General features: G+C 44.2%; 1 long non-coding RNA gene across 1 annotated transcript; it reads left to right on the forward strand.

Moving 5' to 3' along the window:
• Positions 1 to 5,599: 5,599 nt before the first annotated feature.
• LOC143521122 (uncharacterized) lies at positions 5,600 to 10,211 on the forward strand. The gene is made up of 3 exons (XR_013132654.1): positions 5,600 to 5,684; positions 6,033 to 6,216; positions 10,088 to 10,211. It is a non-coding gene; the product is annotated as an uncharacterized LOC143521122 (long non-coding RNA).
• The last annotated feature ends 413 nt before the right edge of the window (positions 10,212 to 10,624 follow it).

Below are 10,624 nucleotides of genomic sequence, written 5' to 3' on the forward strand. Positions count from 1 at the left end.
AACAAACCAAATTTCATAGCTCAACCTATTTTCAGCAATGATTAAAGCTGGTTACAACAACACCTGTAAAAAGACCAAAACAAAAATAACTCCCAAAAAGATCCATTTTATATGGTTTATATAACCATTTAATGAATGAAGTGCACCAACGCATAACTCCTGACATTATCCAAATGAAGAACACAATAACCAGGAGAGAACTGGTACAAAATGAGACATACTGTATATAGACAGACAAACAACCCTTGGGTGTCGGGTTTCCTAATGGGCCACGCCCACCTGATGGATGAACACAACGTCACAACAACAGGACAACGTGAAATACTGCCGCTGCTGACGGGGGCAGCCGGATGGGGGCCTCCGTACTGTGACAGCCTGTTCTTTGTTTGTGGCCTGGTCAGATCTCTCTGGGATGACAAATTCACCCTTGCACTAAAAGACACAGTCCATGGATGAATGGATAAATATTCCCAAACATCCACTTGGTGGAGGAGGTGTTGTGAGGTCGAGTTTTTAGTAAAAAAAAATACACAACCCTGTTCTTTTCCCTTGTGTGTAAGGACTCCGTTATTGATGCTTTTTGTTTTTTGTTTGTGACGCACTTTCATTTCTATCTCCCTGTCTCGCTCTCTGTTTCTACCCCCCCTCTCTTGCTCACAGTTTAAGATATGACGTACTAAGACATACAGAAACCCATGGACAAGATATAGATGTTGCTCCAACCTAGCAACGAGGTGCTGATTGGTTGAGGTGTAGGTAGCCTGAGGCACGCCATTGGTGGATTGGTCTGGTGTGAGACACAGAGCTGTCAGGCAGGCAAATGGAGCGATTGAGAGATGTGACGTGGGTCAAACAACCTGTAAAACGTGGTCATGAGTGCAGAGAGTGTTGCACTCATGAGAGAGAGGAGCTGAATGTAAGGGAGTACAGAAAGTGTGAATGAACTGTTTGGCACACTTACACTAGTGCCTAAATGAACGATATTTGTGAGAGTGTGTGTAATGAGTGACACGTATGTATATATATATACATTGTTTATTTGTGCATACACAATTACACATTTGTGTATACATGTCTCTTCTTAGACCTAATAAAAAAATGGAAGCAGATTTAATGCCTGTTGCCTGTGAAAAAAAAAACAGAATGAGGTGAAATCTCTCATTTCTATCTTGTCTCTCCATTCTCCCCTTCTGTCTGCTTTACTGATACCCAACTGCAGTCCTCTACACGATTGTCGTTGATTTAAAGCACCACCCTCTCCTGCTAATACCTTCAGCATAAACACGTAGCTCCCAGGCTGAGAATGCTAAGCAGGGGTGTGCAGAGGCTGCTCCCAGTTCTGGCATCCCAACCCTGGAGAAGTGGTAAAAGGCAGCCGTGACTGGACCTATTGGTGTACGATATAGCAGAGCAGAGGGAAAACTAATCCATTGGCCTGGATTTGAGTGGATCTTGCCTGGGAACATCCCCAGTCCTGTTCGCCTAATCCTTACTAAACACAGAGCTCACTTACTCTGATAGGACACCTGCTGCTTGCCACACAGCCAATGGCGTGCAGGCAAAATTATGGAGTACTGGCTGTCTCTGGCTCACCCTTTCTCTCTCCCTTTCTTTCTCTCCCTCTTTCGCTCTCTTTCTCTTTCTCACACACACACACAAACACACACACACACACACGCACACACACACTTGTGCAACGCAGAACAAGGTAGGATTTTTTTTTCTGCTTGGCAGCAGTTTCAGTGCGTTGCACAACCTGGAGGTTGAGAGGGAGGTGTAAGGGAGATAAAGGAGTCGAGGGGGCTGTGCGTGTGCGCGGTTGTGTGCGTGAGGAGGTGTAGCTCCTCCTGGTGATCCATTATGCACATTTGCATAGAAATTGACAAAACAGTGCTGGTCTCCTCATTTCCAGTAAGAGACGAACAGTATTAATGCCACTTTGAATGCACAAAGTGAAAAAGTTCTCTGATGGTTTTCTAAAGCAATCACCGTGCATTCTAAAAGCAAAACAAAGACTGTAATAAAGTTCTTGAGCAGACAAAGGAGTCCATAATATGCCATGTTTCTAGTGTAGGGCCATCACCATCTTAGCTGTGTTCCCCTTGGGTTTGCTCCGGTCTGATCCGGATAGGCTGATTGCACCCTTGAAACCCTTAGATTTTGTTTTAGGCACTTACTGGTTGTAATAACACTGAGTCACACAACAGTCACAATAATATATTTCTGGTTTGTGAATGCAGTGCAATGGCCTATGCAATGACTGAAGTTCTGGAGAAAGATTTTGAACAAAACCTTACTAGCTAATAGGTTTCTTACTGCTACCGTTGTATGTGGTATATGTTCACTCAGACTACACTGCACCTGTGTGGCCTGTATTACATGTTAGTTCACCCTCTGTTTGTTCGGATCACCTGTTTCAACTTGAAATTGGATATTGATGAGTCAGAAGAGCTCTGGATCAAGAGGCCATACGAGGGCCCTGCTAGAACCATCCCTGCCCTTCCAGCGTCTGGCGCCACTCCCCTACATGCGAACGCTTCCAGGTGCCATGTTCACCCATCCCATCACGGCCCCGCCCACACCGCTCCTCACACCTGCCCAGTCGACTCTTCGTCCTTCCCCATCCTGTTCTTCATCCTGTGTCTCTCCATCCTCTTCCAAATCCCTCCTTCCTTCGTCTCTAATCTAAGCTCTAATCTCGTCACTCGTCATCCCAGAACCCCTTCCTCGTTCACACAGTCCTCTTTCTCCTCAAATCTCCGTCCTGTTCTTTTTTTTCTGCTCTTAGTTCCAGCCTTGTCTCGTTTACGTCTCACTACCTTGAACTTCACTGCTTCACCGCTCCTCAGCAACACCCTCCAGCCTGCCTCCCAGCCAAACCCCCATCTCCTCAACCATCTCCTCTTCTCCACACTGGCCTGTGCTGTCAAATACTCCCAGTGCAGTTATGTCTTCTTTGGCTCGTCTCCAGCTCTCACTGTTTCACCTGCTTCCTCTGATTGTGTTGCAACCTCCTCTCTGCCGTCTTCCCTCTTCTGGCTACGCACAGACCGTAAAGCAGCTGGATCATATTTCATTCCATCTGTCCTTATTTCTCCATCTACTGTGCCGTGCAGCTGTATCATTCACCAACAGCTCCCACGCATTGAATTTGCCCAAACAAATGAGACGAGTGTTTTTATGCATTTACCTCCCTCTCTCACCGTCCTGTAGATCAGGATGTCCGTGGATCACCTCTGACTAACCTGTTGAAGCCACTCCCCTACTCCTTTAAGCCACTCCCCTACCCCTTTAAGCCACTCCCCTACCCCTTTAAGTCTGTCAACTCTTTGGTAATGTTGAAGTAATAACCCTTCATTGTGACCACCGTTCATTGTTGGGGCCATGAACATAAAAGATTCTCATAACAGTCGTTCAGCTCAGCTGGCAGGACTCCATTTAGGATTGGTATAGCAACCTCTGCACGAACTGTTACATCACTTATCGTTGAACCTTTTGAATGATGGCCATCCCGGTCATATACAGATGCTCTCAGCAGATGTCATTAACGTCTGCCACTTTTTCACTTACTCCTCCAATCACAGTCAGTTTAACTCGAGATATAGGCCTCCTCTTTCGAAATGGAGTCCTGCAATTACTGAAGCTTGGAAGAAAAACCACACCTGAAACATTCTCCCTCACAGATAATACCCCTTCTCACCACTGCCGCCCTCTCTAAAGAGCTGTCTCCCCCCACCACCCCTTCTTGTCTCCTTCCTGTTCTCCAAGGATGTCCATGAGGGACAACTTTCTAGTGCATAATAGAGGCTTCAGTTTGGCATTCACCACTGATCGGAAGCTTATTAAACCTTAACTAAACAAGTGGTGTAGCTGCTCTCATTATATGTAATCTGGTGTGTAGTGTCAAAACATGTAATGTAACAAAACGTGTTGTTGTCTATTGTTAAAAACATGTCCTGATATTATAACTATTTTTTTCTGGTTTCTAGTAATTTTCTGCATTTTTTGAGCTCATTTGCTTGCTATCCCTGTGAGGACATGGGAGGATTCGGCTTGGCTAATCAAAATGTTTAGGACTGTTCTACGGAAAACATGACTGGTGGCACAGAATCTCTGCGTAGGTGACCTGGGCTGATCCCCTCAGTGATGATGGCCACCTCAGTGAAAGGACTGGATTGAGTGACAATACTCACCCTATAAATGTGTGCTACTTTAACCACATACTGCCTTCACTCATGGTTGTTGTCCTGGGGTTGAAGCCAGGTATCCCATGCTGGAGGGTGAACTCTTTGATGCTCACCAGCCTCTCTGAAGAGGCACTCGAATTGCCAAAAGCAAAACTAAAAAAGCTTAAAGCATAATTTAATGTGATGCTTCTGGGTTCTGTTTTTCTGGGTCTTTTGTGACCATATCAGCCAGTAGTGCCTGAGACATAAATTCACAAATGATGAACACACAGCCCACAATATGAAAACATACACTACCAGTCAAAAGTTCAGACACACCTGACTCAATGCATGTTCTTACTAGTAAAAAAGGCACTTTAATCTAATGGATTATGCTTAAATTTGTATATAAGACAAATATAATTAGATAAAAGTGTTATATGTATTAATTCTCATCACACACACAATTGTAAATGTACGCTCAACAAACATTATCTGATGTTCCTCTCTACAAGGTCTCTAGATGTGTGAGTGTCTTCAGGACTGATGGACCAGCATCATAGGTGCTTCAGCTGCCTTCCAAGAGCGTGCAAAGCTGTCATCAAAATACAGGATAGTTACTTCAATCTAATCTACAATCTAATATCTAAATTAGTGGCTATTTGTTTTTTAGAGCATGATAACATTATTTCATTAGTTTGGCATCTTCCCTGATTTTTTTTATGTCGAAAATAATGAAAATAAACAGAGTAGATGTTTCCAAACCTTTGACTGGTAGTGTATATGTATGAGTCAAGTACATTTCACAATTGTGTTTATTCCACATTTCAATCTTAAGAGCTGTCCACACTGAGTTAAAACTCTCCATCGGGTGTTTTCATGTGCGTGTCTGAATCTCAGCTGGGATGAACACGACTGCTGCCTGCACGAAGTCTGCTGGAGCTGTGTGGGGGGGTGAGGGGGGGGTCTGAGCTGAGTGGGGGGGGGGGTGAGGGGGGGTCTGAGCTGAGTGGGGGGGGGGTGAGGGAGGTCTGAGCTGAGTGGGGGGGGGTGAGGGGGGGTCTGAGCTGAGTGGGGGGGGTGAGGGAGGTCTGAGCTGAGTGGGGGGGTGAGGGGGGGTCTGAGCTGAGTGGGGGGGGTGAGGGAGGTCTGAGCTGAGTGGGGGGGGGGGTGAGGGGGGGTCTGAGCTGAGTGGGGGGGGTGAGGGAGGTCTGAGCTGAGTGGGGGGGTGAGGGGGGGTCTGAGCTGAGTGGGGGGGTGAGGGGGGGTCTGAGCTGAGTGGGGGGGTGAGGGAGGTCTGAGCTGAGTGGGGGGGGTGAGGGGGGGTCTGAGGAGCTGAATGGGAGGTGAAGAGGCTGGCGCATGAGTGGGTGTGGGGTGGGGGGGGGGCTGGGGGGGGAGGACTTGGAATCACACAGAGGGGAAAATAGTTTGTGCCTCTCCAGAAGTCTGGGACCGCTTCTCTCACGGCAGTGGAAAATAGAAGTGGAGACATTTTCAGGCGATTAATGATCAGAGGTCTGCACTCTGTTTGTGAGTGTGTGTGTGTGTGTGTGTGTGTATGCGCTCGCACGCTTGCGCATGCCTGTGCGTGCGTACTCATCTTTGTGCATGTGCGTATGCATTTAATTTCTTGTATTGATGTATACGTTTATATGTAACTACTGCATGCTTTGGTAAGTATGTGAGCATATGTCTTCATAAGAACTAAACGGACACTTCTTTACACTATGATTAAGTTCATCCACATGTTTACTTAGCAGAGAATTGTCTGGCTCTGACCAGAATGTGTGTGTGTGTGTGTGTGTGTGTGTGTGTGTGTGTGTGTGTGTGTGTGTGTGTGTGTGTGTGTGTGTGTCTTGGCAGGACTGCCGTTGCCTGAGGAGATCCCATTAAGCTACTGTAAACATCTCTCTGACATGGAAGTGTACTGTAATTCAGCCCACGCTGTTTATTCTCTTTGCACACCACATGAATCACAACACTTCCAACTAAACCACGTCCCAAAATACAGCGACTTCTGTTAGCAGCTCCTCTCCACTAAACAGAGGTAAAGCTACACCATATTGTAAAAGACATAAATACAAAGGGAAGCACTTATGTTAGTTTAGCAGTTGCTTTAGATGTAATTATTTCATTGCTTTAAAGCTTAATGATATTAACATCATCCATACACACTCACATCTCATAGCCTCCCACATGGTCCAATTGACCGAAAGATGGAAGCTTGCCCTCTGAAATTTATGAGTAACATTTCCACTTTATTTAATCTATAGAATGGATGGCTTTGTTCAAACTATTGTCCTACATGCTGAAAAGTGTAACTTTACATTAGAATATGGATATATTACAAAGATTAAAATCAAAATAAATAATATATTGTAGGAATAAGCCAAACTGTATCACTTCTGGTGCCTACCCATGAATCTAAAATCACTGAAAGTGATTTGAACTTCAAGAACTGGTGCCAGACTCTACATAGCTTTGTACAGTTGATATATTAAATCTGTAGCGACAATAAAATGAAAAGAAAAAAAAAACAGACAGAAAAAAACTGACCTCAGAACTCATTCAAACTCTCCACAAGTGTGGAGTGGATCACGTTTGTATCGACTGCTCACATAAAGTTTTCTTGTGATGTCCCAAGAGATAAATCATAACATCAGTGTGTTCATTTACATTTTAATTTATCAGAATGCTCAAAAAGGAATTATAATTTTTTTCTTGTGATGGGTATGAGATTTTTCTCTCATGTGTTTTTTGCTTTGTCATGTTCACATGACCCAGACACACCCATAGCCCAAATCAACACTGGAAATGCTTAGCAGTGACTAAGTGAACATACCCTTTAAAATGGCAGCTACCTTTTTCAGCAATGCACTCATAAGGGGACATGGAGACACACACACACACACACACACAAACAAACAGAGGCCACTGTGGCTGTGACTGAGAGGGGTATTGTGTTGGTATCAGGTGTTGGTGTGACCCAGGAGTGTGATAAGGGCAGAGGTGCTTGGCAGACCTAATGCGTGGGATCAGCTGAACTGCTCAATGGACTCTGGCTCCAGGCTACACTGCCTCTTTCCACTCCTCTATGAGGCCTTTCAGGTAGCCCTACCTCTCTTCACTCCTCTATGAGGCCTTTCAGGCAGCCCTGCCTCTCTCAACTACTATATGAAGCCTTTCAGGCAGCCCTGCCTCTCTCCACTCCTCTATGAGGCCTTTCAGGTAGCCCTACCTCTCTTCACTCCTCTATGAGGCCTTTCAGGCAGCCATACCTCTCTTCACTCCTCTATGAGGCCTTTCAGGCAGACCAGCCTCTCTCAACTACTATATGAAGCCTTTCAGGTAGCGCTACCACTCTCAACTCCTCTATGAGGCCTTTCAGGTAGCCCTACCTCTCTTCACTCCTCTATGAGGCCTTTCAGGCAACCCTGTCTCTCTCCACTCATCTATAAGGCAGCCCTACCTCTGTCCACTCCTCTATGAGGCCTTTCAGGCAGACCTGCCTCTCTCCACTCTTCTGCCTCTCTCCACTTATCTATAAGGCCTTTCAGGCAGACCTGCCTCTCTCAACTCCTCTATGAGGCCTTTCAGGCAGCCCTGCCTCTTTCCCAGTCTTCCCTCTTTAGGCTGATGGCCTGAGGGTCAAAGTGGGCTGATCCAAAGATGTGTAGCTAGACACACATTCAGTGGTGTCAGACAGAGATGCTTTTTGTCTCATTCTCTTTCTCTCTCTCTTGCTCTTTCTGTCTCAGCATCTGAGTTTATCTCTCTCTATCTATCTCTCTTTGTCTGTCTGTCTCTGTCTCTCTATCTCTTTCCATGTCACTCTCTATCTCTGTCTCTCTATATATCTCTGTCTCTTTTCTCCCTCTCTCTCTCTCTCTCTCTCTCTCTCTCTCTCTCTCTCTCTCTCTCTCTCTCTCTCTCTCTGTCTGTCTTTCTCTGTCCCCCAAGCATTCCATTTTGATAGCCCCAGTAATCAAAGGTAGTCTTCTAATCCCAGATTTTAACCCTTAGTCTTCTGGTAACAGAATCATTAGAGTGGGCTCTAGTGTATGTGTGTGTGTGTGTGTGTGTGTGTGTGTGTGTGTGTGTGTGTGTGTGTGTGTGTGTGCAGTGTGTGTGCTTCTCTCTGTGTGAGTGCACAGCTGTAATTACTGAGTAATGGGAGGGGCATTGATGCTGGGTAGGGGTGATGTACACAATTAGAAATGGAGTTCAACATGTTTGGCCCAGAACCAAAAGTAGTCGCATGCAGTCATAATAAGCCTGTCAAAGAAGTATGTTTTTACATTACATAACTATATGCATTTCAGTGCAGTTCAACTATCCTTATGTAGTCATGAGGACTAAGACATAACATCAAAATACTGGGGACAGACATCTGGAGAGACTGTTACAGCCATCACTCATTCAACTCAAAACTGTATGTACAAAAATCCTCTATATTACAGTAAAAACATACAAAAACACCAAACCTTATTTTTTTTCTAAAACCACCTGATGGAATAGAGGAGAGGCATGGAGGGAGAGTTATCTAGTTTTTTCATGACCACAAATGCATTTGAGATGATTTCTGCTTATGAAACCACTGCTTCAGCCAGAATGTACCACTCACCTCCTTACCCCTAGACCCCTAGACCCCTAGACCCCTAGACCCCTAGACCTCTAGCTTCCTTACTCTTTATTTCCTTACAGACAGCTATGTTGTTTTGTTTTCGTGTATGTCTGCCATATCTCGACAGGTTAAGCCTCCAGAAGGGCTAGGCAGGATGAACATGGAGATAGTGCAGGCTTGTTTCCACTATAGTGACAGACGTCACTCACACTTACACAATCAAAATATAGTATAGACTTGTTTTCTGTTGATCAGTCTTGGACCCCAAAACATCTTATTATTTCATTGCATACGCCATTACATCGAAAAGTGCTGAACCGGTTTTCATATCCTGTAAAGCATATTTTATACCTCTCTTGAAAGATCGCACTGTGCTTGTCTATACAGTGCTGCATGTTCTGTTCTACCTGTTTCCTCTGTTTACATTTGTAATATAGTATGTTTGCCTTTGTGCTAGGAAGTGTTATGACAGACTTGTGTTTCTCGTCAGTATTGCAATGACATGGTATGTCAATACAGTAAATTACAGTAAATTACAGTAGCAATGGTAAAAGCATGAGTGGGAATCCAGTCCAGTCTCTCGCAATCATTCTCCTACATATAGTAATGTGTAACTTTGTACTACTGACGTGTAGTCTTGAACATTTTCATTGTCCTCAAAACCTCAAGGAAATGTGTGCGGCGTGCACTGATAAATGACAGCATGGCTAAGTATTAGTATTTTGACTTTCATGTTCATAATCAATGACACAAGGGCTTGTCATTCTGATGACACTGACATGTTTATTGACATAAATACCTTTGGGACATAAACAAGGCATTTTTAGCCAGTCATTATTAGTCTTGTAATCTATTATGTGCTACTGTCTGTGCATTATTTTTTGAGAAATACACTCACTACATACATGTATTTGTTCATGATGATTCAAGAAATGCATTTCAAGAAATAACTTCTGCGATGTTAGATCATAGCATCATGTTTACTGTAAAAATAAATGAGAAATAATACGTAACCAACCAAAGAACTAACGCAAATACATAATTACAGTGAATAATATAAAATGTAAAATTGGTAAAACATCATTTTTTATTAAATCTTTAAAAATTATTTTTATTAAATTTTAATAAAATAATTATTATTGAACTCCTATCTATCTATCTATCTATCTATCTATCTATCTATCTATCTATCTATCTATGAACAGTGCTAGCGATACTCTTTATTCCAAATGCACATTAACTCTGTCCACCATGATGTTTCTGTACTGTCTTTGTGCTCTTCCTCTGCCATCAGTGTGAGAGCCCGAGTCACATGACCTCTGCTGGAGCGTCCAGACACACGGCTGGAGTTTCGTGAACATGAGTTCAGGACGTAGGAGCTGTTGGAGTCACACACGCCCCTGGCAGCTGGCGGAACAGTGCCCATCATTCAGAGGGTGCCCACTACACCGCGGGGCTACATCAGAGGCCAGCAAAGCACATGGGGTGAGAAGGGAACCATTGAAAGGGAGCCGTAGGTCACTGCTATTTTTACAAACATTACTTAGCAGATTTTTTTTTAGTGGACTGACCACATATCCTGTAATTTTAGCCCACCTTCACATGTACACACACACACACACACACACACACACCTTCCACACCCTAAACACTCAGACAGCATAGTGTGTTCCACTTCCTGTGGCCGTATCAGTGTGGAACAGCATGTCCAAACTGCTTTCTAGCTTCCAATAAATAGCACAAATGCTCAGACATCAGACGGGACATAAAAAGCTATGAAACGTCTGCGCATCTTGACATCAATATCTTAGTCGCGTAAAAGGCCAGTTTT

The sequence above is a fragment of the Brachyhypopomus gauderio genome, chromosome 8, assembly GCF_052324685.1.
Source record: "Brachyhypopomus gauderio isolate BG-103 chromosome 8, BGAUD_0.2, whole genome shotgun sequence".
Taxonomy (NCBI): domain Eukaryota; kingdom Metazoa; phylum Chordata; class Actinopteri; order Gymnotiformes; family Hypopomidae; genus Brachyhypopomus; species Brachyhypopomus gauderio.